The sequence below is a fragment of the Ictidomys tridecemlineatus genome, chromosome 1 (genome assembly GCF_052094955.1).
Source record: "Ictidomys tridecemlineatus isolate mIctTri1 chromosome 1, mIctTri1.hap1, whole genome shotgun sequence".
Classification (NCBI taxonomy): domain Eukaryota; kingdom Metazoa; phylum Chordata; class Mammalia; order Rodentia; family Sciuridae; genus Ictidomys; species Ictidomys tridecemlineatus.
Genome location: NC_135477.1, coordinates 146,000,035 through 146,024,750, shown reverse-complemented (window position 1 = coordinate 146,024,750; position 24,716 = coordinate 146,000,035). Strand labels below are relative to the sequence as shown.

The following is a 24,716-nucleotide window of genomic DNA, read 5'->3' as shown; positions in this document are numbered from 1 at the left end:
ATCTCTATCACTTGAAGAGCCTGCTTCTCTGCCAAGCTCTTTTTATTACCAACTCATTGTCCTGATTTTTCATTATCTAACTTTACCCATTGGATTAGAGTTGCAGTAGTTAAGAACTACAAAAACAATAAAGATACAAATTTAGCAAATAAAAATGGGCTCCAAATTTGGGATATGCTTATTTGTTAAAAAAAAATGTTTTTCTGAAATTCAGATTTAACTGGATAACCCGCTTTATCTGGCAACCCTATTTTGGATTGTTTCCCTTCATGCAGTTCCCCAAATGTTTCTCCTGCACAACTAGCTCCCTCTTTAAGATTCTACTCCATCTCAGTTTAGTGTCTGGCCTTTGATTCCCTGGAAGAAGGAATTGGATTTGTTTTGCTCCAATTATGCTTTCATGTTTTACTCTAACACGAATTGTTGCTGGGTGAATAGAAACAGGTTATGTAGGACACATTCTGAATACAGAGACACTTAGTACCTAAGCTCACTCCTTTATGTTTATCTTATTTTTCTCTTGCCCCAAAGTTCTCAACTCACTCCTTTGCCCAGCCTAAGAGCCCACACCTTCAGATGACAGAGTTCCAGGCTAACAAGGCAATCCTGCCAGCGAGTGCTCTTCAGATTCCTCCTAACAGCTCCCCCAGGCTGATTAAAAAGAGTTATATAAAATAGGTTGAGGTTCTTCCAAATGGAAGCTGTAGACAAGGGAATTTTTTTTTCAGAAATGTATGCTGCTGTCAAGGATTTTTGATTTGTTGTTGTCTGCAGTGAAGGAAAATGAGTTTATTCCATTAAAGTTGCATCAGTTCCTGAATGTTGAAAACTTAATTCCCTCTTCAGCAACTGGCCTTTCTGTTTCAGATCTGCCCCATCCTGCAATTAAAGCTCTAGAAACACAGAAATGTGATGATTTTTTAGGGGTGACTGCATTATATTTGTGAATCTTTATTTCCCACTTAAACTTTAAACAGCTCTATTGAGATAACATTCACTTGCTGAAGAGTCTACACATTTATAGTATAAACTTCAGTGGTTTTTGGTAGGCTCACAAGGTTGTGCAACCATTATTATAATATACTTTCAGTACATTTTCTCCCCTCCTAAAAGAAATATGGATTCATTAGCAGTCCCTCCCTTCCATCTCCCTTGCCCCTGCTCTAGGCAACTACTAATTTATTTCCTGGCTCTGAAGATGTCTATTCCAAATGTTTTATGTTAAGTGGAATCATGTAATATGTGGCCTTTTGTAACTAGCTCCTTTCTCTTAGCATAATGTTTTCCAGTTTCATCTATGTTACAGCATATGCCAATACTTTGTTGGTATTGTATATTTTATTGTATACTGTATCATTTTACATTCTCACCAGCATTATAGGAGCATTCCAGTTTCTCCACATTTTTACCAACTCTGAATGTCATTTTTATTATAGCCACCCTAACAAGTAAAGTAGTACTCTTTATAGTGTTAATTTGCATTCCTCTGATGGCTAATGATGTTGAACATTGTTTTATCTGCAAAAAAAAATGGCTATTAGTCTGTTTATATTATTTGCCTAATTTTAAGTGGAGTTTCCTTTTATTATTAAGTTATAGGGTTCTTTACATACTCTGAATATATATCTTTTATCAGATACATTTTTAAAAAATGTTTGCTCCTATTCAATGGACTCTCTTTTCTCATTGTCATTATTTGTGGCACAAACATTTTTAATTTTGATGTGTGTTATCTAATAAATGATTTTTTTCCTTTGTACATCTCAGAAAACCATTGCCTAACCACAGTCATGTTGATTTACTGTTTTTTCAAGACTGTAATAATTTTACCTCTTTCAGTTAGGACTCTGATCAAATTTTAAATAACTTTTTGTGTATGGTGTGAGGAAGGGGATTAAATTGTTTTGTGTGTAGCTCTTGGGTTCTCCTAGCATACTTTATTGGGAAGACTATTCTTTCCTCATCAGTTTTCTTGGCTCCCTTCTACAGAATCAGCTGAGCATTTTTGGACACTGAATTTGAATTCACTGATCTGCAAATCTAACCTTCTACCAGTGCTGAGTTATATCAATTATTGTTTCTGTATACTGTTAGATTTTTTAATAGTGATTGAATCTGTAGATTAATTCAAGAAGTGTTGCCAATTCAACAACATTTTATTTTCTGATTAATGAACATAGACAATCTTTCCATTTATTTAGATATTTTAAAATAAACTTTACTAATGTTTTATAGTTTTAAAGTTATATCTTGTATTAGTTTTGTAAAATTTGTACCCAAGTGCTTTATTCTTTTTATGTAATTGTAACTGGAATGCTTTTCTTAATTTAATTTTCAGGTTTTCCTAATTTTTTATATTTATCTTTTATTCTAAAACCTTCCTGAAAATTTATCGTAATAGAGTTATAGTATATTACTTAGGATTATCTCTATAAAGAATAACCTCATATATAGTTTTGCTTTTTCCTTTCTGGTCTGCCTGCCTTATTATTTATATTTATTTCCTAACTACTATGACTAAAACCTCTAGTATGATCTTGAATTATAATTGTGAGAATAGACATCTTTGCCTTGTTCCTAATTTTAACAGGAAAGCAAGCATTCATTAATTATTCTTCCAATATGATATCAGTTGTAGTTTTTTTTTTTTTTTTTTTTGTAGATAACCTACATCACTCCAGGTTTTCTTCTATTCCTCATTTGTTAGGGGTTTTTATCAGAGTGTTAGATTTTGTTCAATGCTACTTCTTGCTCTATTGTGAAGACTATCTACTTCTTGCCTTTTTTCCTATTGGTACAGTGTATTACCATAGTGGGATTCTGTATGTTCAACCAGCTGTGCACCACTGGGATGCTTGCTACTTGGTCTTGGTGTCAATTTTGTTGACCTTTTTAAAGAACCAACTTTGAGTTGTGTGGATGTTCTCCATGGTGTTCTTATGTTCTTTTACATATTTCTGGTTTAATCTACAATGATTTCTTCCTGGTGTTTGCTTTTTGTTTATTTTTCTCTCTACTTCTTCTGGTCCTTTAAGACAAAAGGTGAGGTCATTGATTGAGATCTTCATTTTTAAATTTTTTAATTTGCTTTAATTAGTTATACATGGCAGTAGAATGCATTTATTCACTTTTATGTATAATGGGGTATAACTTCTCATTTTTCTTATTTTACATATTGTAGAATCACATCAGTCATGTTGTCATATATCTAAATAAGGTAATAATGTCTGTTTCATTCTACTATCCTTCTTATCCCTATTTCCCCTCCCCTCCCCTTCATTTACTTGTCTCTACCTAATCTAAGGTAACACTATTCTTCCCTCGTGCCCCCCTGCCTTATTGTGAATTAGCATCCTCATATCAGAGAAAAAAATTCAACCTTTGGTTTTTTGGGAATGGCTTATTTGGCTTAGCATGATATTTTCCAACTCCATCCATTTGCCAGCAAATGCCACAATTTCATTCTTCTTTAAAGCTGAGTATATATTCCATTGAATATATATACCATATTTTCTTTATCCATTCATCTACTGAAGAGCATCTAGGTTGGTTCCACAGTTTAGCTATTGTGAATTGAGCTGCTCTAAATATTGATATGGCTGTGTCACTGTAATATGCTGATTTAAGTCCTTTGAGTATAGTCTTGAGATCTTTATTTTTAATAGAAACATTTAGTTATAAATTTCACTCTGAGCACTGATTTAGCAGCATCCCATAATTTTTTGTTAATGCCTTATCTTAATTTTTACTCATTTGCAAAATATCTTCTTATATCTCTTATGATTTCTTCTTTGAAATCAACTTGCTACTAGTATGATTAATTTTCAGATATTTATTAATTCCCCAAGTTTCCTTCAGTAACTGTCTCTGGCTAATTCCCATCTGAAAGCATACTTTCTATTAATTCAATTATTTTAAATATCTTGAGTCTTGTTTTATGGCTTAGCATATTGGGGAATGTCCCTTGTGTACTTGAGAAGAATGGGTTTTCTATTGTAACTTGATAGAATGTTCTAGGGATATTATTAGTTCCGGTTGATTTATAGAATTGTTCAAATTTTCTATTTCCTCCTTGATCTTCTGTCAGATGTTCTATCTGCAACATGGGCCTGGAAGGCAGAAGAGGGGATGGATGAGAAGCACTAGCAGCCTTCCCCTCTTGGGGTGAAATTGTAGCTTGTAACAGGAAGCTTCAGGAACAGGAAGTGCCAATTTACTTGACTAAACATGTCTAGGGTAGAGCTTCCCAGAAGATTGAAAGTGGGTATAATGGACTGGGTCATGGCTCAAGAAGAGATTTAAATCAAGAAGAGATTTAGAAGCTTTTTTTGAATGAATTTTTTCACATTTTGATGTATGCACTTAGGACAATTTGCAGAGAATATAAATGTGAGTGATTAGTGGTTGTTTTGTAAACAATATTTTCTTCACTGAAATTCTTGTTTTTTTGGGAAAAGTTCTGCTAAGACTCTTACTCTTTTATTCCTAAAGTCCTGCTTCCTCTTTACCTCTTTTCTTCTTCTTTTTTAAGATTCTGAAATATAATGTTTATTTATTTGGGTTTGTTTTTTGCTGCCTTCTATTTCTTCCCTCACTTTGATTTGTTTTAATTATTTATATTCATAAGTAGATGAAGAAGATAATTTCATTGCTATAACATCTCATTTCATTGACGAAGGTACATTCAGTAAATAGTTTCCTACCAGTAGGATCTTTGTCTGCCATTTCTCGGGTAGTCCATTAACATAGATGGCGTCATTGAAATTTATGTTGTGTTTGAATCTGATAAAAATCTTGGTAATAGGACAGTTTAATCTCCTCTGACTCCTATATAATTGTGGTATAGACCATCTACAAACTCCTTCATCTCTTTGGAGATCAAATCTTGGAACTGTATATCACATCTTTGGTATTTATGTGCATTGTTTTATTACTGTGCTGTTGAGTTTCAAGCCAAACCTAATACTGATTTCTAGTTCTTAAGTGGGTTTTAGACTACAGCTAAGGAATCACCTTCAATTAAGATACAGCACACAGTTTTGTAATTGTAGTCATTAATCAATTATATTTCCCTCAAATATCCATGGCCTTTATGATCCTTATGTAACTCAAATTTAGGTAGAAATCATTTGCTTGATAGAACTGACTTCTATCAAGAGCTTTACCCATATCATAAGGGTCAAGTAATGTCCAGGCTAATTCAGCTTCACAGAAATAAGTATTCTCAATTATGTCATAAACTCTCAAAACAACTTTCAGGGATGGGGTTGTAACAGCTCAGTGGTTGAGCACTTGCCTTGCATGTGTGAGGCACCTGGGGTTCGATCCTCAGCACCACATAAAATAATTATGTAAATAAATAAAACAAAGATATTGTCTCCATCTATAACTAGAAGAAGACAGAAGAAGGAAGAGAAGGGGAAGGGGGAGGAAGAGGGAGAGAGGGAGTGGGGGAGGGGGATAGGAGAAAAGAAAACTTTTAAAGACTTTCTTATTCATTCCAAACACTTTCAATATAACAGGTTCTCCAGACCCATACAATGGCAACGGGAATGGCAGTTGGGGGTAGAAACCTAACCCAGAGAAAAAGTGTATAATAGAGCCCCTTTTCCCTTTTATCTTGAGAGTTCCATAGAATCATTTTGTCACTGTGAGTTCTTTGCACTTACTTTATTCAGATTTAACTCCAAAATATTGAAGGCTACTACTGGTTTAATGCCTGTGTTAAAATTCATAAACATTTAGATGCTATTTATCACATAAGAAAGATGTTATTCACCTTTCCTGTTTATTTTCATTGTGCTCTTATCGGCACAAAACTCTACAATCATCTTCTTATAAAACACAATAATCTCAGTTTAAGAGGAAGGAAAGCCATTGTATAATTAATTGCCCTGATACTTAGGTTATTTTGCTTATGGAACATGCTCAGAGTGGTGAGTTGGGGAGGGAGAACAATTTAAAGTTTTTGGCCCTTTGTATTTAATGCCTTGTTCTATTTTAATATTAGACCTCTTTTGCTCACTGATGTAATTTAGTTCTTGACAACATATTAAATCTCACCATCTAAAGCCCACGGACCCTTAGGTGACAGGACATGATTCTCAGGGCCTGATGTTTCTCTTCCCACAATCTCTTCTAAATTTCTCATTTTATAGATTCATATCCAGAAAAAAACAAGTGGTTTTTCCAAAGCCTGGCTCATCTCTTTTCTTGAAATTCTAGATTGTTGCCTTCCAGGAGATATACCTTCCCCTGACATAAAGAGAATGCTTACGATTCACCATCCCTTTTCATCTCCCTGGGTTTTCTACACTCCCTTGCCAAGCACACAGAGTGAACATGAAAGAACGTGAGAGTTTCATGTTCTATGTTCCTTGTGTACCCCTAGCATACTCTGTGGCCACTTTTCATGAAATAGCATTGCTACATTATGGTGGAGCCACTAAAAATTGAGTGACTGGAACAGGGCTCTGGGCTGAACAAATTTAGACAGACTGAGACACATATTTTGTTGTGTTAATCCACTGAGACTTGGGGGTCAATTTGTTACCAAAGGATAATGTACCATATCCTTATTAATATAACTTCCAAAATTGAGTAGGAAAAGAGGTCAAGCGATTCCAGCATGAAGACTCACTTTGCCAATGATATGCTGAATGCTTGGCTAATGAAGAGGACTAAGGACAGTGAATCTCTCAGCCAGCTGATGCATAGCAAAAAGGAGAAGCTTAAATGAAGGCAAAAACATTGGGAGAATTCTTCAGTTGTTTCCTTTTAATTCAAATTTTTTCCTTTTCATTTAAGTAATTTCCTTTTTGGTCTTGGTTAAACACCATCTATTGTGATAGGTCAAAGTAAGTGAATTCTAATAGCTGTGCAACACAAAGAGATTACAAGACATGCAACACATTAAAGAGATCAAAAGACATTTAAACTTGAGGTTTCATCTTCAAAAATATATAAAAATTATTTACAAATAGTCTCGTAAAATCACACTCTGTGAAAGACCCTGAGGATGTTAAATTTCCTGAACTACTTTCTGGTGGATCCTAATGACAGTAAAGTATTTATAAGTAATCTTATTTCTTTAATATGCTGTGTAGTCATTTTTATGTTACATTAACTTTATTTTGTCTTTTTTGGATCATCCCCATGCTGCTTAGAGTGCATTGGGTTGCAGCCTAATTGCCTTATTATGCAGTATTAAATAACCTATAAAGAAGAATAGAAGTGTGAATTTTAACAAATGAGCCTTAGTCACCATAGGTGGTATAGGAAAGCAAAACAGTAGAATCAGGACAAATGTAAATGAAATATTCAGCAGATATACCACCAGCATATAGAACTCTCATAAGATTTTTTTGGAAGAACTCCCCCACACACACACAAAAAAAGAATCAACAGGGGCTTATTTTAATCCAAATAGAGTGAATAATTAAATTTCAAAACAGTCTCTGTTTTGCAAACACTTCTTTCTCAACAGTTTACACCTGATTTAAAATGTCCAGATCCTAACTGCTCTCAATGGCTTACTAAAAACTATAAGCAATGACACTTCCAGTCATTTTTAAATTACCCAAATTATTCCTTTTTGAAGACATCTGCATCCTATTGTAATTAGATATGAGAGGATGTGAAAAAGACAGATTTATTGTTTTTTTTAAGTAGGATAGTTAAGATGCTAAATAGAATTAAATAGTCATTTCCCAATCACTTATGTATGTGGGAGAATGGGGGGGGGGTGTGCTTGTGAGTTTTTTTTTTTTTTTTTTGAGAGTAAAACAGTACGATTTTTTTCAAGTAAGAAGAGAAGAGATGGCTCCTACAGAGCAAGAGGGGACCCAACAGAGGCTGTCTTTTTTGTTGTTTGTTTGGTACTGGGGATTGAACTCAGTCCATGCATGCCAGGCAAGTACTGTGCCTCAGAGCTATATCCTCAACCCTTTCCAGTATCTATTCTTCACAGTTCCAAACAAGAAAAGACTTCCAGTTCAAAGTTTATAAAAATTGATTTAAATTTTGTAAAGGCTGATTAGCTAGGATCATTTTTGTTCTTTGGACGTGTTTTTTTTTTATTTGTTTGAGTTTGTTTTTATTATTACAAAGTAAGACATCTCTGATATATTACTTAAGTTCAAGCTGAAACAGAAAATTTCTCAATATATGTGCTAACCTCCCTAACGAAGCTACCTGTTTCTTTGACTTCAGTTCTTAGATCCAACACAATCAACAATGAGCTTCCATTTCCAGAGCTCTTATGCCTTTTCTTCTTCTTCCAGGATTAGTTCTTAATCTTCAGCCCCACTCTGTTTCCTTAGCCTTTTCAGACCCCTGTAAAAACTCCCCAACACTGGGTTAATGACACCATGATTTTCCTCCTTCCTTCCATCTCCTGATTCCAGCTCTTCCTCCTTACAGCTTTCCTAGAATAGTCTTTTCATGATGGTTTTCAACTGGATAATACCATAGCACTTCGTCTTTGCCCACAGAGTAAAATAGTCACAGCTTCCTGTTTTTATTCTCACCTTGTATTATCCTGTGTGTGTGTGTGTGTGTGTGTGTGTGTGTGTGTGTGTGTGTGTGTGTGTGTTATACAGGGAACTGAACCTTGGTCTGCACAGAAGCTAAGCAAGCTTTCTACCACACAGCTTCATCCCTAGTCCTTGTATTACTTCTTATCAGAATTCTCTCTATCCAAGTCAATCTATTCACAAGCCATCAAGAGCAGTTTTCTCTTCTGACTGGTGAGCCTTTTCTGTTCCTCATATTTAGAATTCCCTGTTTCAAGCCCATTCAGACCGATTTTGATATGTTTTTACTACATTCCTCTTCTTTTATTCAAAATGTGCTTCCTGGCATCTACAATGGATCCTACCTCTGCAGCTGATGGGAACTTATCTCTTTGATGGGAGCTGACAGAAGTGTCTTTGTGCCTCACTCCCTCATGACTAGTTCCTGTTCTGTGGTGGAGTGGAAGGAAGACCCAACTGTGAGGCGCCCTTTCATGATAACTGCTCCATGAACCTATGGAGAACCTCATGTTCTTCATTTCCTTTTCCTTTCGCAATGTAGATAAAATAGGTGCCCAATGCATTTTTGTGGATGAATAAACTGTGCCTTTGACACAGTTTTACCTTTTCAATGACACAGTCTTCTCATTTGTAAAAGAAAGAGTAAAAAATGGTATCACAGAAAATTCCACAATTCTGGTCAATGCACATGTATTTTCTTTGGCCATGCATTGCTGGCTAACTTTGTATACCTCTACCTGTTGTATGATATTTGCAGAAAGACTTTAAATTGTTTGTAGATGTGTGTTGCATGATTCTCAACATCCTAAATATTTTGTATCTTGTTTGAGGGATGGTCAATCTTTCATCTCTTTTAAAATCATTTTCCAAAGTTTTTCTTGTCCTTGAAAGAAAGGCAAATCAGGAGCATTTCTAATAACACTGCATCTGTCTTGGAATGAATTTCAGGCACATTCACTCTACTTATGGGTACCTCCTGAGGGAAATTTTGGAAAGAAAACATCAAGCTCTTTCTTAAATGATATTCCTCTCTCCAGTGATACCCAAATCACGAAGTTGTCCAGCCCAACCCTGAGAGGCTTGTGGGAACAGAATGGGGATGTCTCATCACAGAGACTCAAGGTGACAGCAAATTCAGTCATTGAACTAAAAGTCCCATTGCAGTCACATGTGACTTAATTATATCTAAAGCCCAGAAGAGGCTGCTATGTAAGCAGCACATGTCAGAACTAAATATCACACTTGGAACACTCTGTGCTGGGACAGGGGCTAGATTCCACTTCTTTTTATGTTGTTTATTGAGTCTTTACAGACTAGCATTGCCAGCATCACACCATGAACTGCAGAATTAAAACAAAAATCAGAGTAAATTAATAGTTTTCTTGGTAAGATAAGACAAATACATTTTTCTCCTGGTGACACAAAATCAAGAATGAGTGCAAATCATTGTTGCTACAGTTTCAAGCTCTCCAGGTTCTTCTGATTCCTCTAAGCTGATTGACAGTATGTCTATGTCAATTCCGTCTTCCAATACTGTTGTAATCAGTTCAGACTCTTGCCCCTTTCTTAAATTTCTCTCTACTCCTCACTCTCAGCAGATCATTTTACTTTTAACTGCACAGAGAGAACAAGGCCATTGTGCAGTAACTTCCTTAAATTCCATGCTGACATCTTTCACTCCTGCTGAGATGGACAAGGATGGGCCAGGTCTGCTACATGGCTCTGATATATATTGATGTACCCGCCCCTCTCTCCAGAACAGTGACTCATTCCTGCACATATATAAGAATGACTTACAAAACTGATGCATAGGTCCACCTTTGGCCAATGAAGTCAGAATCTGGCAGGCTGAAACTCAGGTCTTAATTTCAAAAACTTCCCAGGGGATTCTGTGGGAAGCCTGGCTTGTAAAGCAGTCCTTAGCCTAAAACCTACACATGGGCAAGTATCTGTGTGTTTTAAAAATTGTTCTGTTTCAACACTCTGCAGAGCACCTGACTCGGAGCAGATGCCTGATATGTATTTTTGTCTGTTTCACCAGCTTTCCTCCTTTACCCCTTTTATCCTCAGAGTAGTCACATGATCTTTCAACAACATCTTCTCTCAACTATTATCCTATCTTTCCTTTCATTCATGGTCTTTCTTCCTTCTTTCCTTCTTTGCTTTCTTGTTTCCTTCCACCCTCACTACTCCACCAAGAATGCTCTCACCTGAGCTCCACTGACCTCTGGAACACCTCTTTTTCTTAACCTTGGGCTATCTGACACAGTGCTGATGACTTCTGCTGTTTAGGACTTTCATGTTACCTCCACTTTGGGGTCACCACTGGACTGGCTTCCTCCTAGGCTCTCTTTCACTGTTTCCTCTTCCTCTGCTAGCTCTTTAAATGTTGCCATTCCTTGACTTTAATTTCTTTTAATTTTTTTTTAGTTGTAGATGGGTACAATACCTTTATTTTATTTATTTATTTGTGTGTGGTGCTGAGGATCACACCCAGTGCCTCACATATGCTAGGCAAGCACTCTACCACTGAGCTACAGGCCCAGCCCTTGACTTTCATTTATTTTCTCATCACTCCTCACCTCCTTTGAAAGACCTTTTCATTGGTTCTAGACCTCCTTCAAAAATACAGTGAAATCCATGGATCTCTTTCCAAAGGAAATCAAATTTGAATATAAACACAAAAGTTGACATATAAATTCTGGTGGGCTTGTGGAACCCTGTTTTAAACCACATTTATGAACAGGGCACATATAATTAAACCTAAGAAAACTGGGAAAAAAAATATTTTAGTGGAAAAGATTTCTGAGGAATGGGGATGGGGCATTTATGAAAATTCTTGAAGTTCAAATTGTTTGAGGAGTGATTATATTTACTTACATTTCTGTACTTTTTGTTGGGTATTTTCTATATCTAAAATGATCTCCAGACAGTGCTGAAGTGTTGAAGTGCTAGCTAGTGTTCCAAACCACAAAAAGGCTATACTATGCCTCACAGAAAAAATGCATGTGTTGGCCAAGCATCATTTAGGCATGACTTACAGTGCTATTGACCCTGAGTTCAATGTTAGTAAGTCAATGATGTGTGGTAAATAAAGTACCTTTAAAAGAAATATATATAACACAAGGTATGTTTTGATCAATTAAGGAAATGTTATAACCAGAGGCTTGTAGGAATCTAACCCTATATTCCTCCATGGAAGTAATGCTTGTCAACTGCACACAAAAGCTTGTCAACTCGATTGTTATAACAAGCTAAGCTTTACACTAGAAAGAATCATAGTATAGCATTTTTCTTTGTGTCTGTACATACCATTGTGACTATAATGGACTTGAGTGAACTTTATTCCTACAACCACAGTGAAAAAAAAATGAATCTATTGAAGCTAAAGTGATTCTTAAATTTAAACTCTAGAGAGGTTTTCTGAATACCCACAAACCAAATTGTAGTTGTTACGGATACTAAGAAGAGCAAAGAAGTGAATATTTTATGCCTCAGTTATCAGGATTGTATTCTCTAATACACCCTTGACCTCAAGAGCTTTAAGAGTCCTCACTTAGACACTTAGCAGCTCTATGCTTTGTTCACCAAATGCAGGAGCCTTTTGCTCTGGCAAAAATGGAGTGTTTAAGGCATCAATAATTGGAACATCCAGACACAATGGTGCAAGCCTATAATCCCAGTGACTTGGGAGGCTGAGACAGGAAAATCGCAAGTAATCAAACCAGCTTCAGCAACTTAGTGAGTCCTTGTCTTAAAGTAAAAAATAAAAAGGGCTGGGGATATAGCTCAGTGGTAAAGCAACCCTGGATTAGATTCCTCATACAAAAAAAAAAAAGATAATTGGGACATTGATAGATGACTTTATTCAGAGTGTTATTTTCTGTGTAGACAGAAGATAATTCCATGAACTATTTTTACCCTTTTATACATTTTCTGACAGCTATCAGGGCACATTACTCGTCCATATTGATTTTATTTGGGCTTCATGTTGAATTTTTAATTCAATTAATTTCAATTCAATGTTAAACTTTTATTAAAAAGGTATTAAACATTAATTTTATATTTAAATATAAAATACCTTACATTATTAAGATCTGAAATAAATCTTATATTAATATATTATGTATTCATTAAGTTTTTAAATATATATATATCTTTTACTTAACATGATAATTATATTAGTTATAATTCTAATGATGAAAAAATATAGTAAAACCATTTTAGAAAATTTTAAAGTTCTTATTTCTGTTCAAATATCAATCGTGTTTAATTTACCCTAACTATGTAATGGAATATTATTTATCCTATTAAAAGAGGGGAAAATGATACATGCTATAATACTGCCAAAACTTGAAAACAGTATGCTCAGTCTTAGAAATCAGTCACAAAAGACTGAATAGTATATAATTCCATTCATATAAAATTCCCATAGGCATTTTTGGAGGCAGATTTTTGGAGACAGAAAGTAAATTAGTGTCTGCCTGAGGCTGAGCCACATCCCTAGCTCTTCGTTTCTTTTTTATTTTGAGACAGGGTCTTGCTAAATTGCTCAGGGCCTCAATAAGTTGCTTAGGTTGGCTTTGAACTTGTGTTCCTCCTGTGTTAGCCTCCTGAACTGCTGGAATTACAGGCATAAGCCACTGTGCCTGGTTGGAGTTCCTTTTTATGGCAATGAAATATTCTAAAGTTGATTGTGGTGATTGTCGAAAAACCTTGTGAGTATACCAGTAATTAACTAATTATATACTTAAGTGGATAAATCTAACATTATACAACTTTTAACTTTAAAAAATATGATAACACTTTATCTTCAGTCTACTTAATCTCTTAGTGTGAAGCCTAAGAGGATGAGATATGCTCATGCAAAGACTGAAGGCATTTACTTTCATAAGCAGTTCTTGCAGAATCTATTAGACAATAGGCTTCAGAAGATCAAAATGACTGGTGAGGCATCAACATAAGGACAAGTGATAACCATTAAGTGCATGTTTAACTTTGTTAGTAATGCTAAATAATTGTTATAAAGAAGATGATCCAATATATGATCCAATTTTCCAAAGGGCTCCAGTTGATCCCTTTGGTCTTGGCCTAGTTGATCCTAGTGGATCCTTTCACTATCAAAACTTTCTTGATTTAGATGACAAGTTATATACATATCCACATAATAGTATATACAAAGTCTACTTGTTCTAACAATGTAGATACAATATAAATAATTAATAAGGGTCGAGAATTGGATAAGTTTACAAAAAGTAGGGTTATGTCTAATAAATGCCTTTGAGATAGTTTGGGTGATTAAAGGATATTCATTTAATTAGACTCTGGGCAGATATAAGAGGGAAAAGAAGAAAAGATGACTGATTTTAGAATTGAAAATTTCTTATTGTTTTGGTCCTCTGCTCTCAAAGCTATCAGAAATTCCTTTGTCTCCATGATTGATTCGATTCAGGTCTTCCCATCTCAGTGGTTCTTCTCCTCTTTCCACTCACTCATATTTTATAACATCAGGTGATGCATCATCACGAAGTGCTGCTGCAGATGTGGTCGATGGGTTTTTGTCCTACTTGTTCCTTCTTCAAGGGCAACTCCAGGATTTGCATTATAGACTGCAAACTCATCTTCCCAGAATTCCTCCAGCTAATACATTGCTCTCTTAGTTTACTTTTTTCTTTCTTTCCCCCCCTTTTATTCAGCACATCATCCAATATATTACCAAGAAATAGTTTGGGGGAGGTTTCAATTTGTTTTTATTATTTATAATTTGCATCTTTAAAATGTCTTTATTTCACCCTCACATTTACTGGGTAGTTCAGCTAAGTAGAGACTGCTGGTTGAAAATCCATTTTCCTGAAAATGTTGACTACATTTTATCTCCCAGGAGTAGTTGGGTTTTCTACTGTTGTGATATTTCACCTGTTGTATATCATTTGTCTTATTATTGCTGTTGGTCTTGTTATTCTCTAAAAGTTTTAAGGATTTCCTTCTGTCTCCACAGTAATTTTCACTATTCTCAGAATAGAGAGAATACGATGGAATTACAATAGTGTCTTAAGGTAGCACAGGTAGTAGCTGTACCAGATGTATTGAGCCCAAGTTTGATGCTCTTGTTCTTAGAACTGAACTGCTTCACAAGGAAGAATTAAAATTTATAGTTGCAAATAACACTGCAAGTCTCAACTGTGCTAACTTTGATGGAACGTTTACCCAGTCCCTGTGCTAAGCACTTTGCATGGTTTATCTAATTTCATCCTCACAAGAACCTTGCAAGACAGGTTTCGTTTCTGTCCCCAGTTTACAGATGAGAAAGCTGAGCTAAGAAAAGTGCACAAAGTAAGAGAACCTTCTAAGCAAATAGTGTCAGGACCCCAGACCAGGGTTCAGCAAACCTTTCCTTCAAAGGGGTGGTTAGTAAATATTTGAAGCTTTGTGGACGGCACAGTCTCTGTTGCAGTTACTCAGGTCTGCCATTGAAGCTGAAAACAGTGTCTAAAAAAAAAGAACATGGTTACATTTCAGTAAAATTTTGTTTACAAAAGTAGATGATGGTCTGGATTTGGCCTATGGGCCATACTTTGTCCACATTTGCCTTAGGCAGTATTAAAAAAAAACAGTAATACCTGAAGCTAAATTCTGATCCAGTCAGAAAGATTATTAACTCTGATACTAAGTAAATACCCAAGAAAAGCACAGACATTTCTAAATCTCAAATGCTGTCTGTCTAGGAAATTGACTAAGAAGAGTAGAAAGTTGACCACGATATTGGCAGATTCTAGTAACCCCTATGCTCAGAGAAATGGCAGACTCCCCACAGCTCCTGCTGCTTCCGTCCCTGCTCATTACTCTGCTCTTCTGGGTTCCTTCCTATGGGTCAGATGTCTGCTTTCAAAAGAATGAGATAATGAAAATGGATTAATGGCACCAAAATCCAGCATTTGTGATTTGGACACGGTGAAGTTATAACTGGCACACCTTTTTATTCTCCCATTCCATAACAGCAACAACTTTCTCTGAGGGAAAATTCTGAAAGCAACCTTCATGTTCACAAAAAGAATAATTCAGTAAAGCCATCAACAACTAAGTTTTATGTCACAGCCACACAGTTTTGGTAACAAGAAGCAGATGGCATATTTGGTTCCACATGAATAATATGGGTATTCTTCATCTGGAACCAAGATCAGAAGAAACATTTACTTATCACCTCCGCATAAGCAAGAGCTTAAGAAGGAAGAGGAATGTACTGGTTCAGTGACAGATTTTTCCTTTGCCAAAAGTCTAACTTGGGTAGACTTAATGAAATATTTCCATTTTTCAAAAGGACTTGTTTCACAGTTTATCTTTGTATTGTATAGAAAGCCAGAAAGATAGCAATCATTTAAGATTTTATTCCTACTAGGGTGTAGACTTGTCAGCTGTAACCAGGAGCTGAGGCTCAGGATAGACACTATAATCACTTTTTATCTTCCCTGCCACAGTGAATAAGAACAAAATTTCTAAAGGGTGATTTTAAAGTGGAAAATGTACTTTATATTCAGCTGGGAGAAAGAAACCGATCGCTAGATAAAGAATAGCAAGAGAGAGTTGCTTTTCTTCATTGTGAAACATATTCCTTATGCTCAGTAACACAAAACCCTTTCAGCATGATTATGGACTAACACTCTGGGACAGGAAGAAACCATGCATCTCTCCTGGCTTTGAAAAATAGCCCAGTCTTCTTGCTACAGTTAAGTCAACAAATCAGTTCAGAAGCCAAGACACAAGTCAGACCTCCCTTTGCCTTGAGTCACTCTCTCTGTATATTAAAATGTCTTGTACATGTTTCTGCATCGATATGTCCTGGGTCCTCCTCTTCTGGACAGAGGCGCAGGGGGCAAGAATAGATTATTCTTTCCTCACCAACTCCAGGTCACTGTAGCCTTCATATGATTTGGAAACTAGCTCTGTTTAGAAACTAGAAGGTATTTTTGCACCTTTATGTTAGAAAGTTTGCCTTTGAATGTTCCTTCTTGGGCCCAAAAATTTCAGCAATTTTAGTATCTAGAATATGATTAAGATAAATAAGTTCTAGAACTCCACCACCTAAATTTAGAAGTATTTTTTTTAAATTAACTAGAATTAACTAGTCTGTTATCTAAGTTCTGCTCAGGGATAAATGTAACATTTTTAAAAAAATAATAAAAATAATTCATCTGTATCTTTGAAAAGAATGTTAGGTTTGGTCTGATGAATTTACTTTAGCTAGGATTCTCCACTTTAAGTAGTTTTCAAATATTTTTAATATAATGACTCACTTGTTTTTTTAACCAAAGCTTTCTTATTTCTCCCATGTGTCCAACACTACTACATCCAGAACTTTTTTTAAGGTTTATAATTTTAATAATTTGAGGAAAAGAAAAAGAAAAACAAAAAAAACTCATTTTCTCAGTTTTGGTCTGAGTGGAAACTGCACTCATATAATATATAGGTTGGGCTCTGATGGGAGATAATTGACATTAGCACAGAGTTCTGCATTCAGTCAGAAATGTAGGTGCTCAACCAATTTGAATCTGTTTTTAACACCTTGAGAAAACATGTTGGTGGATCTCAAAATGTTGTTCCTGAAACAGTATACACTTGAGCAGGGCCTCTCAATGTGGTTTTGAAACATGTAAATTAGAATTTTTTAACTAAAATAATTGAGATGGTATCTATTGGTACAAAACCAACATTTTACAAAATATAATACCCATATATCATTACAAAGGAAAAATTCTTAGTAAAAACTCTTTAGTCATAGAAGCTTTCTCAATGTGATAAAATATATATTAAAAAAAAAAACCTGGATTGGGGTTCTGGATCAGTGGTAGAGCGCTTGCCTCATATGTGTGGGACCCTGGGTTCGATCCTCAGCAGCGCATAGAAATGAATAAGTGAAATAAAGGTGTTGTGTCCAACTACAACTAAAAAATAAATATTAAAAAAAATCCTACAACTAAAATCATATTGAAAGCATTACCACTAAGATCAGAGACAAGGTAAGGTCATTCCTCTCACCACTCCTCTTCAACCTCTTGATGTAAGTACTGGCTTATGCAATAAGACAAGAAAAGGAAATAAGTGTACAGTTTGTGAAGGAAGAAATAAAATGTTCTTTGTTCACTGATGACATGATCATCTATGCAGAAAATCCAAAAGAATTAGTTAAACACAAACAAAAAACTCTCAGAACTAATAAGCAGTTGTAGGGGAATTCCAGCATATGAGGTTAATGTACAAAAGCCAATTGCTTTCCTACATACCGTCAATGAATAAATGAAATTTAAAATATAATATCATTTACATTATTATCCAATAAATAAAATAATTAGGTATAAACTTAACATAATATGTATAACACCTACATGAGGAAATCTGTACAATTCTAGTAAAGAAATAAAAAGAACTATCCAGGCATAGTGGCCCATGCCTGTAATCCCATCAGTTTAGGAGGCTGAGGCAGGAGGATCATGAGTTCAAACCCAGCCTCAGCAAAAGCAAGGTACTAAGCAACTCAGTGATATCCTGTCTCTAAATAAAAATTCAAAATATGGCTGGGGATGTGGCTCAGTGGATGAGTGCCCTGAGTTTAATCCCTGGTACTCCCTCACCCCCGACAAAGTAAAGGAAATAAAAAGAACTAAAGAAATGGGGACATATTAAATAATCATGAAGGAGAAACAGTACTATTAAAATGTCAATCAACTTGATTTAGTGATCCCAGTTTTACAGACACCACCAAATTAATTCTAAAGTTTATATGGAGAATCAAGTTCCGTAATAATAATCCATTTCCATGATAATACTGAAGAAGAACAAAGTTGAAAGACTGACATTATCCAATTTTAAGACATTTGTAAAGCTACAGTAACAAAGTCACTGTAGTATTGGCCAATGAATAGGTGAACAAATCAATAGATCAGACTAAAGAGCCTAAACACAGACACATATAAATACAGTCAGCTGATCTTTCACATAGGAGGAAAGGCAATAAAATGTAGCAAAAATACTCTTTTCAATAAATATGTTGGAAAAATTGGACATCAACATGCAAAACCATGAGTCTAAACATGTACCTTATGCCTTTTACCAATATTAACTTACAATGAATCACAAATCTAAATGTAAAATGCAGAATATAATAGGAGAAAATTTATTAACCTTTAGTTTGTTGATAGTTTTTAGATACAATATTAAACACATGCTCCATGAAGGAAAGAACTAATAAGCTGTACTTCATTAAAAATTAAAATTTATGCTCTGCAAAAGAAACTTTCAGAATAAAAATTTAAGCCACAGACTAGTAGAAAATATTTTCAAGATACATTTATTGAAGGACTGTTCTCAAAAATATAAGGAAAACCACTTAACATTCAGCAGTAAGAAAAACAACCCAATTTAAAACTGGGCAGAAGGTCTGAACAATACCTCACCAATGAAAATTGAGATGGAAAATAAACTTATTCAAAATGCTTCACATCATATTTCATCAGGGAAATGCAAATTAAAACAACAATGAGGTACTACTGCATACCCATTAGAATGGATAAAATCTAGGACGCTGACAGCCCCAAAGAGTGACAAAGACATGGAATAACAAGCTCTTTCATTGCTACTGGGAATGCAGAATGGCTCAGTAACTTTAGGAGAAAATTTAGTGGCTTCTTATAAAATCAAACAGTCTTGCCATATGATTCAGCAATCATATTCCTTGGCATTTATCCAAAGAAGTTGAAAATTTATGTCCACTCAAAACCTGAAGATAAATGTTTTAGGCAGTTGTAGTCCTAATTTCCAAAACTTGGAAGTAACCAAGATGTCTTTTAGTAGGTAAATGGGTAAATAAACTGTGGTACCTCCAGACAATGAAATATTATTCAGCACCACAAAGAAATAAAGTATTAAGTTATTAAAGGACTCAGAGGAAACAAATGCATATTATTAAATGAAAGAAGACAATTTTAAAAGGCTGTCTACTTAGAATTCCAGCTACATGGTATTATGGAGAAGGTAAAACTAGGAAGAGGGTTAAAAATATTAGTGATCATCGGGGTTGGAGGGAGAAATAAAAGAATAGGCAGAGCACAGAAGAGTTTCAGGGCAGTGAAATGATTTGATAGTGTAATGATGGGTACAAGTCTTGTCCAAACCCATAAGATGTGCCACACCAAGAATAAATACTAATGTAAACTAAGGATTTGGGTGATAATGCTGAGTCAGTGTTGGTTCAACAATCATAATAAGCATATCACTCTGTTGGGGGATGTTGATAATGGGGAAGACTATGTATATGTTGAGCCAGAGACCACCTGCCTCTCAGTTTTCCAATCTAAAACTACTCTAAAAAATAAAGTCTATTAAAAATATGAGAAAAGGCATGCAGAGATAGACTGTCAGGTTCAACAAACTTTTTCTGAAAAGGATCAGATAGTAAATATGTTAGGCTTTGAAGCACACAAATGGTCTGTTTTGCTTGTTCTTTTTCTTTAACAATTATTTCAAAATATAAAAGAATGTTTAGCCAATGGCCCTTATAGTAAGCTGGTGACAGGTTGGATTAGTCTGAAGTTGCTGGTACGGATCTATAATAGTTGAAAACACTGATCTTGAAAAAAAAAATATTCTGAATGCTAACATTACAAACCAAACCCATAATATATTTTGAGCACTTCTTGGCTTAACAAATATACGTTCAAAATGTGTACTTGAAACTTCTAATTAAAATAGTATTGTGAACTGACACACTAACTACATCCCTCAGCACTCCAACATAGAAATGCTGGACTGTTATGGTTTGGATGTGAGGTCTCCCCAGAAAGCTCACAAGTGAGACAAAGCAAGATTTGGAGGAAAAATGTTTGAGTTAGAGCCTTAACCTAATAAATGAATTAATCCTTGATGGGATTAACTGAGTGGCAACTGGAAGCACGTAGGGTGTGGTTGGTGGAAGTGGCTCATTTGGGGGTGCAGCTACGGGGAATATATTTTGTATCTGGAGAGTGGAGTCTCTCTCTCCTCCTCCTCCTCCTCCTCCTCCTCCTCCTCCTCCTCCTCCTCCTCCTCCTCCTCCTCCTCCTCCTCCTCCTTCTCTCCCTCTCCCTCTCCCTCTCCCTCTCCCTCTTCCTCTCCCTCTCCTTCTCCCTCTCTCTCTCCTGATCATCCTGTGAGCTGCTACCCTCTGCCACACTCTTCTACCATGATGTTCTGCCTCACCTAGAGCAAGGAATGGAGCTGGCGTTCTTTGGACTAAGACCTCTGAAACCATGAGCCTTCAAAAAATCTTTTCCTCCTCTACGGTGGTTCTGGTTGGGTATTTTAGTCACAGCAGTGAAAAAGCTGCCTAAAACATGGACCAAATATTTTAAAATAAATATTTAAAATATCCAGATGTCTTCTCACTATGACAGTGAGCAAAAGAAGAAAGAGAAAATCTTACCAAAGAAGATGAAAACAAAATTCATAAAAATGGCCAACAAATTCAATAGCAGATGAATTATCATCCAAAGATAATCAAATATTAAAGCAGACTTTCAAAAGGGATTCTTAAGAAGTTTTGAGCTGGGCAGGGTGGTATATACCTGTAATCCTAACAGCTCAGGCAGGAGGATCAGAAGGTTAAAGCCAGTTTCAGCAATTTAATAAGACCTTATCTCAAAATAAAAAACCAAAAAGGGCTGAGATGTGGTGTAGTGGGTAAGTTCCTCTGGGTTCGATCCCTGGTACCATAAAAAGAAAAAGAAGAAGAAGATGATCACAAAGTTTGGATATCCTAAAGGGGATACAGGAATAAATAACATTCCTAGAAAAAAGAAAACCAAAATATAAACACACAAATAAGAGGAAACCAAAAAAGAACCAATTATAAATCTAGGTTTTGAAAATTATGGTCGCTTTTAAATTACCAGCCAAGTACAGTTAAAGAAATAACAAATTAACAAAGAAGACCCAGCACAGGAACTTTAAAATATGAAAGTGAAGATCCAGATAAGAAGATCAGTTGAAAATTTCAATATATGTCTAATACATGTTCATAAAAGAAGAAAAGAAGGAAGGGAAGAGGAGAGAAAGAAAAAGAGGAAAAATCTGAAGAATTAATGGGAAGTTTCTTCTGAGTTAAGGAAAGACATGGATCCTTAGTGTTCTAGGTGGTAAATATTAGAAATAAAAACAAATTCAGTGGTGCTTAGATTACAGTGTCACCATGACCCCATATGGCATTTTTACATGAGATAGAAATTGATGTCCTCTCACAGTTGTACTTTAATTTCAGGACCTAAGTGAGGGGTCCATGTTCTGGTTTTATGGTTCTATTTGCTTCCTTAGCCATATTCCTTCATACAGGATAAGAATTATATAACCATACATGGTACAGCTCTGGTAAAATAGGAGATGTGTGTATATATATATATATATATATATATATTTTATTTTTATATATATACACATATATATGTATATATATTAAAGATTATCTATACACTAACAACAATCTGATTGTATTTTTTTAAATTAATGATATACATGCTAGAAGATAATGGGATTAAAACGTTAAATGCTGAGGAATAACAACTGAACCTGAGACTCTATACAAGACTAAATTGACATTCAAGAGTGAGAATAAAATGCAGAAATTTTGGACAAAGACTAATAAAATCTATCTCTTACAGATTCTTGCTGAGAGAAATACAAAAGGATGGATTCCAGCAAAAGAAAAAGTGAATCCAAGGAATGGAGTGGGATATGAACAATAGTGGTAAGTACAAAATAGTAGAAAAATATTTGCAGTTAATTCTAATGTAAAAGGTGATCTTACTGAAAAAAAAATGTTCAAGTTAGATCAGCTCAATTTACTTCAATTGAACTCTCTTCTCTACCTGTGGTTTCTACTATTTTCAGCTTAGTGATTAAAAAAAAATTTTAGTTGTTGATAGAATTTTTTTTATTTATTTTATATGTGGTGCTGAGAAATGAACCCAGTGCCTCACACATACTAGGCAAGCACACTACCACTGAGCAACAATCCTAGCCCCCCTTAGTGATTTTTTTCAACCATTAACTGCCTTTTTAAATGATAGTCAACTACCACTACATTAATAAAATGTAATAGGTGCTTAAAAAGTTTTCCTAAGTGAATAAAAGTCTTCTCATATAAATTTGAGAATAGTTTCTGATGAGAGCATTTTAGTTTTCATTTTTTGGTACCAGGAATTAAACCCTGAGGGGTTAAACCATTGAGCTACATCCCCAGCTTTTATTTTTTAATTTGAGACAGGGCCTTGCTAAGTTGCTGAGGCTGGCTTTGAATTTGCGATCCTCCTGCCTCAGCCTCCTGAGTTGCTGGGATTATAGGTGTATGCCACCGGGTCCAGTGAGACAGCATTTTGATGGGATCAAGTATCAGAAAGTACGTTTTAGTTTTGTTTCTGCCTTTCATCAATCTCTGTTCTGAAACATACTTCTTCAGCTTCTTTAGCTTCAATTTTCTTATCTGAAACCAAAGATGATGTTACAAATCTTGGTGATGTTAAACAAGATAACATACAGGATTGTACAGTGTGTTTGAGATGTTTATTTCTTTTTCCCTTACATTTGTTACCATCCAGTGCCAGATAAGTATTTGATGCTTCAGTGAAAATATATGCAAGACAAAAATGAAAAAAAAAAACAATTTGCAAAGCCTCTTCAAATCCGGATTTCCTTTCAAAAATTTAACTAAGGAACAAAAAGGGGAAATGAGAGAGACTAGAGAAAATCTAATGACCTAGGCCTGGGTTGTGGCTCAGTGCCAGAGCACTTGCCTAGCACTCATGAGGCACCGGGTTCAATCCTCAGCACCACATAAAAACAAATAAATAAAAATAAAGGTATTGTGTCCATCTACAATTAAAAATCTGTTTTTAAAAAATGACTTCTTGGTTCTGTCTACACAATGGTAACCAAAAAAATGGTTCATGGTTGAAAAGGAGAAGCATATATTTTTAAAGGTAAAGTTCTTACTTAAATACTCTTTCAGGATATATCACTTAGTTATTTATTATATGGAGCAGACAGATATTAACCCCCACACATATAGCCTACAAGCATTTTCTGTGACTAGTCTGTACTGATGCCCTTTTATTTATTTAGAGCAGCCTCAGAGATGGCCCGGCTGCTCCACCCTGCTGGCAACTCATCATCTTGGCAGAGAAAGGGTAATAATCCTCTTTCGCTTTTGCTCCACACCCAACCTGCCAATCATCCATTGGGTACAGTTATACTGGCCCTAATGTGTAAGGTTGTTCACTTAATTTTTTGATTAAGCTGGAAAGACAGAGCTTCTTAACCATATTCTCACGGTTGTCATGTCTTAGTAAGACATCAGTGTTTGGTGAAACAAGTGGTCCTGTTCTCAAAACTGGTATTTACTGTGTACTTCCTTGCAAAGTCAGCTATGAAAAAGTTCAGGTCATGTGTCTTTTGTGTTACCATTTCAACTGTAGTTTTTGATAATTAAAACTGGTGGTGTGGAGTCAAAGACTTAATCATTAAGGATGAATGTTGGGGCTCGTAATCTGGATAGTAGTTCCTTCTGCTTTTGTGTCTTCCACCTCTCTGACTCCTAAGAGTCAATGTTATGCATTGATTTTCTAAAAAAAAAAAAAAAAAAAGCTAATAAAAATCCAGTCATTTTTGCTCAATTTTGTTACCTATGTAAACAAAGAAGGAGGTGTCATTTAGATCAGGAATTAAAGAAATATAAACACCTGGGCATAATTATACTTCCATTAATAGCATCCACTGTGTGAAATTAGCAGTTTTGTAGACCTGGATAGAAAAATAACTCATGCCACAGGAATGAAAATATTTTCAAAGACATACGATAGAATTTCTGGTATTTTGAAATGTCCAAAATTTTATTTGGTGAAGTCTCATGGAATGGTTTTATTTACCTTTTCAAAGTCATCTTGAACTGACTGCTTTGAAATTAAGAGAAAGGAGAGGACTCATGCCTGTTTTTCTTTAACCATATTTCAAAATATTTCAATATATAACATAAATAAAATTCAATGATAATTTTTACATGCAATAAAATTATTGATATCATTTAGACAGTAAGACAGGAATGTTTTGGGACCCTCAAAGGCAGTCACTATTGATAGAAGTATGCATACAGAGTCCAGTTAGGAC

General features: G+C 35.2%; 1 protein-coding gene across 2 annotated transcripts in view; it reads left to right on the top strand.

Annotated features, from left to right (window-relative positions):
* The window catches only part of Kcnn2 (potassium calcium-activated channel subfamily N member 2), a 414,889-nt gene that overhangs the window by 126,156 nt on the left and 264,017 nt on the right, over positions 1-24,716 (top strand). For both annotated transcript variants that reach the window (XM_078048854.1, XM_078048849.1), the window contains exon 2: positions 22,217-22,302. The gene's annotated coding sequence lies outside the window, so the exon portion shown is untranslated. The remainder of the gene's footprint in view (positions 1-22,216; positions 22,303-24,716) is intronic.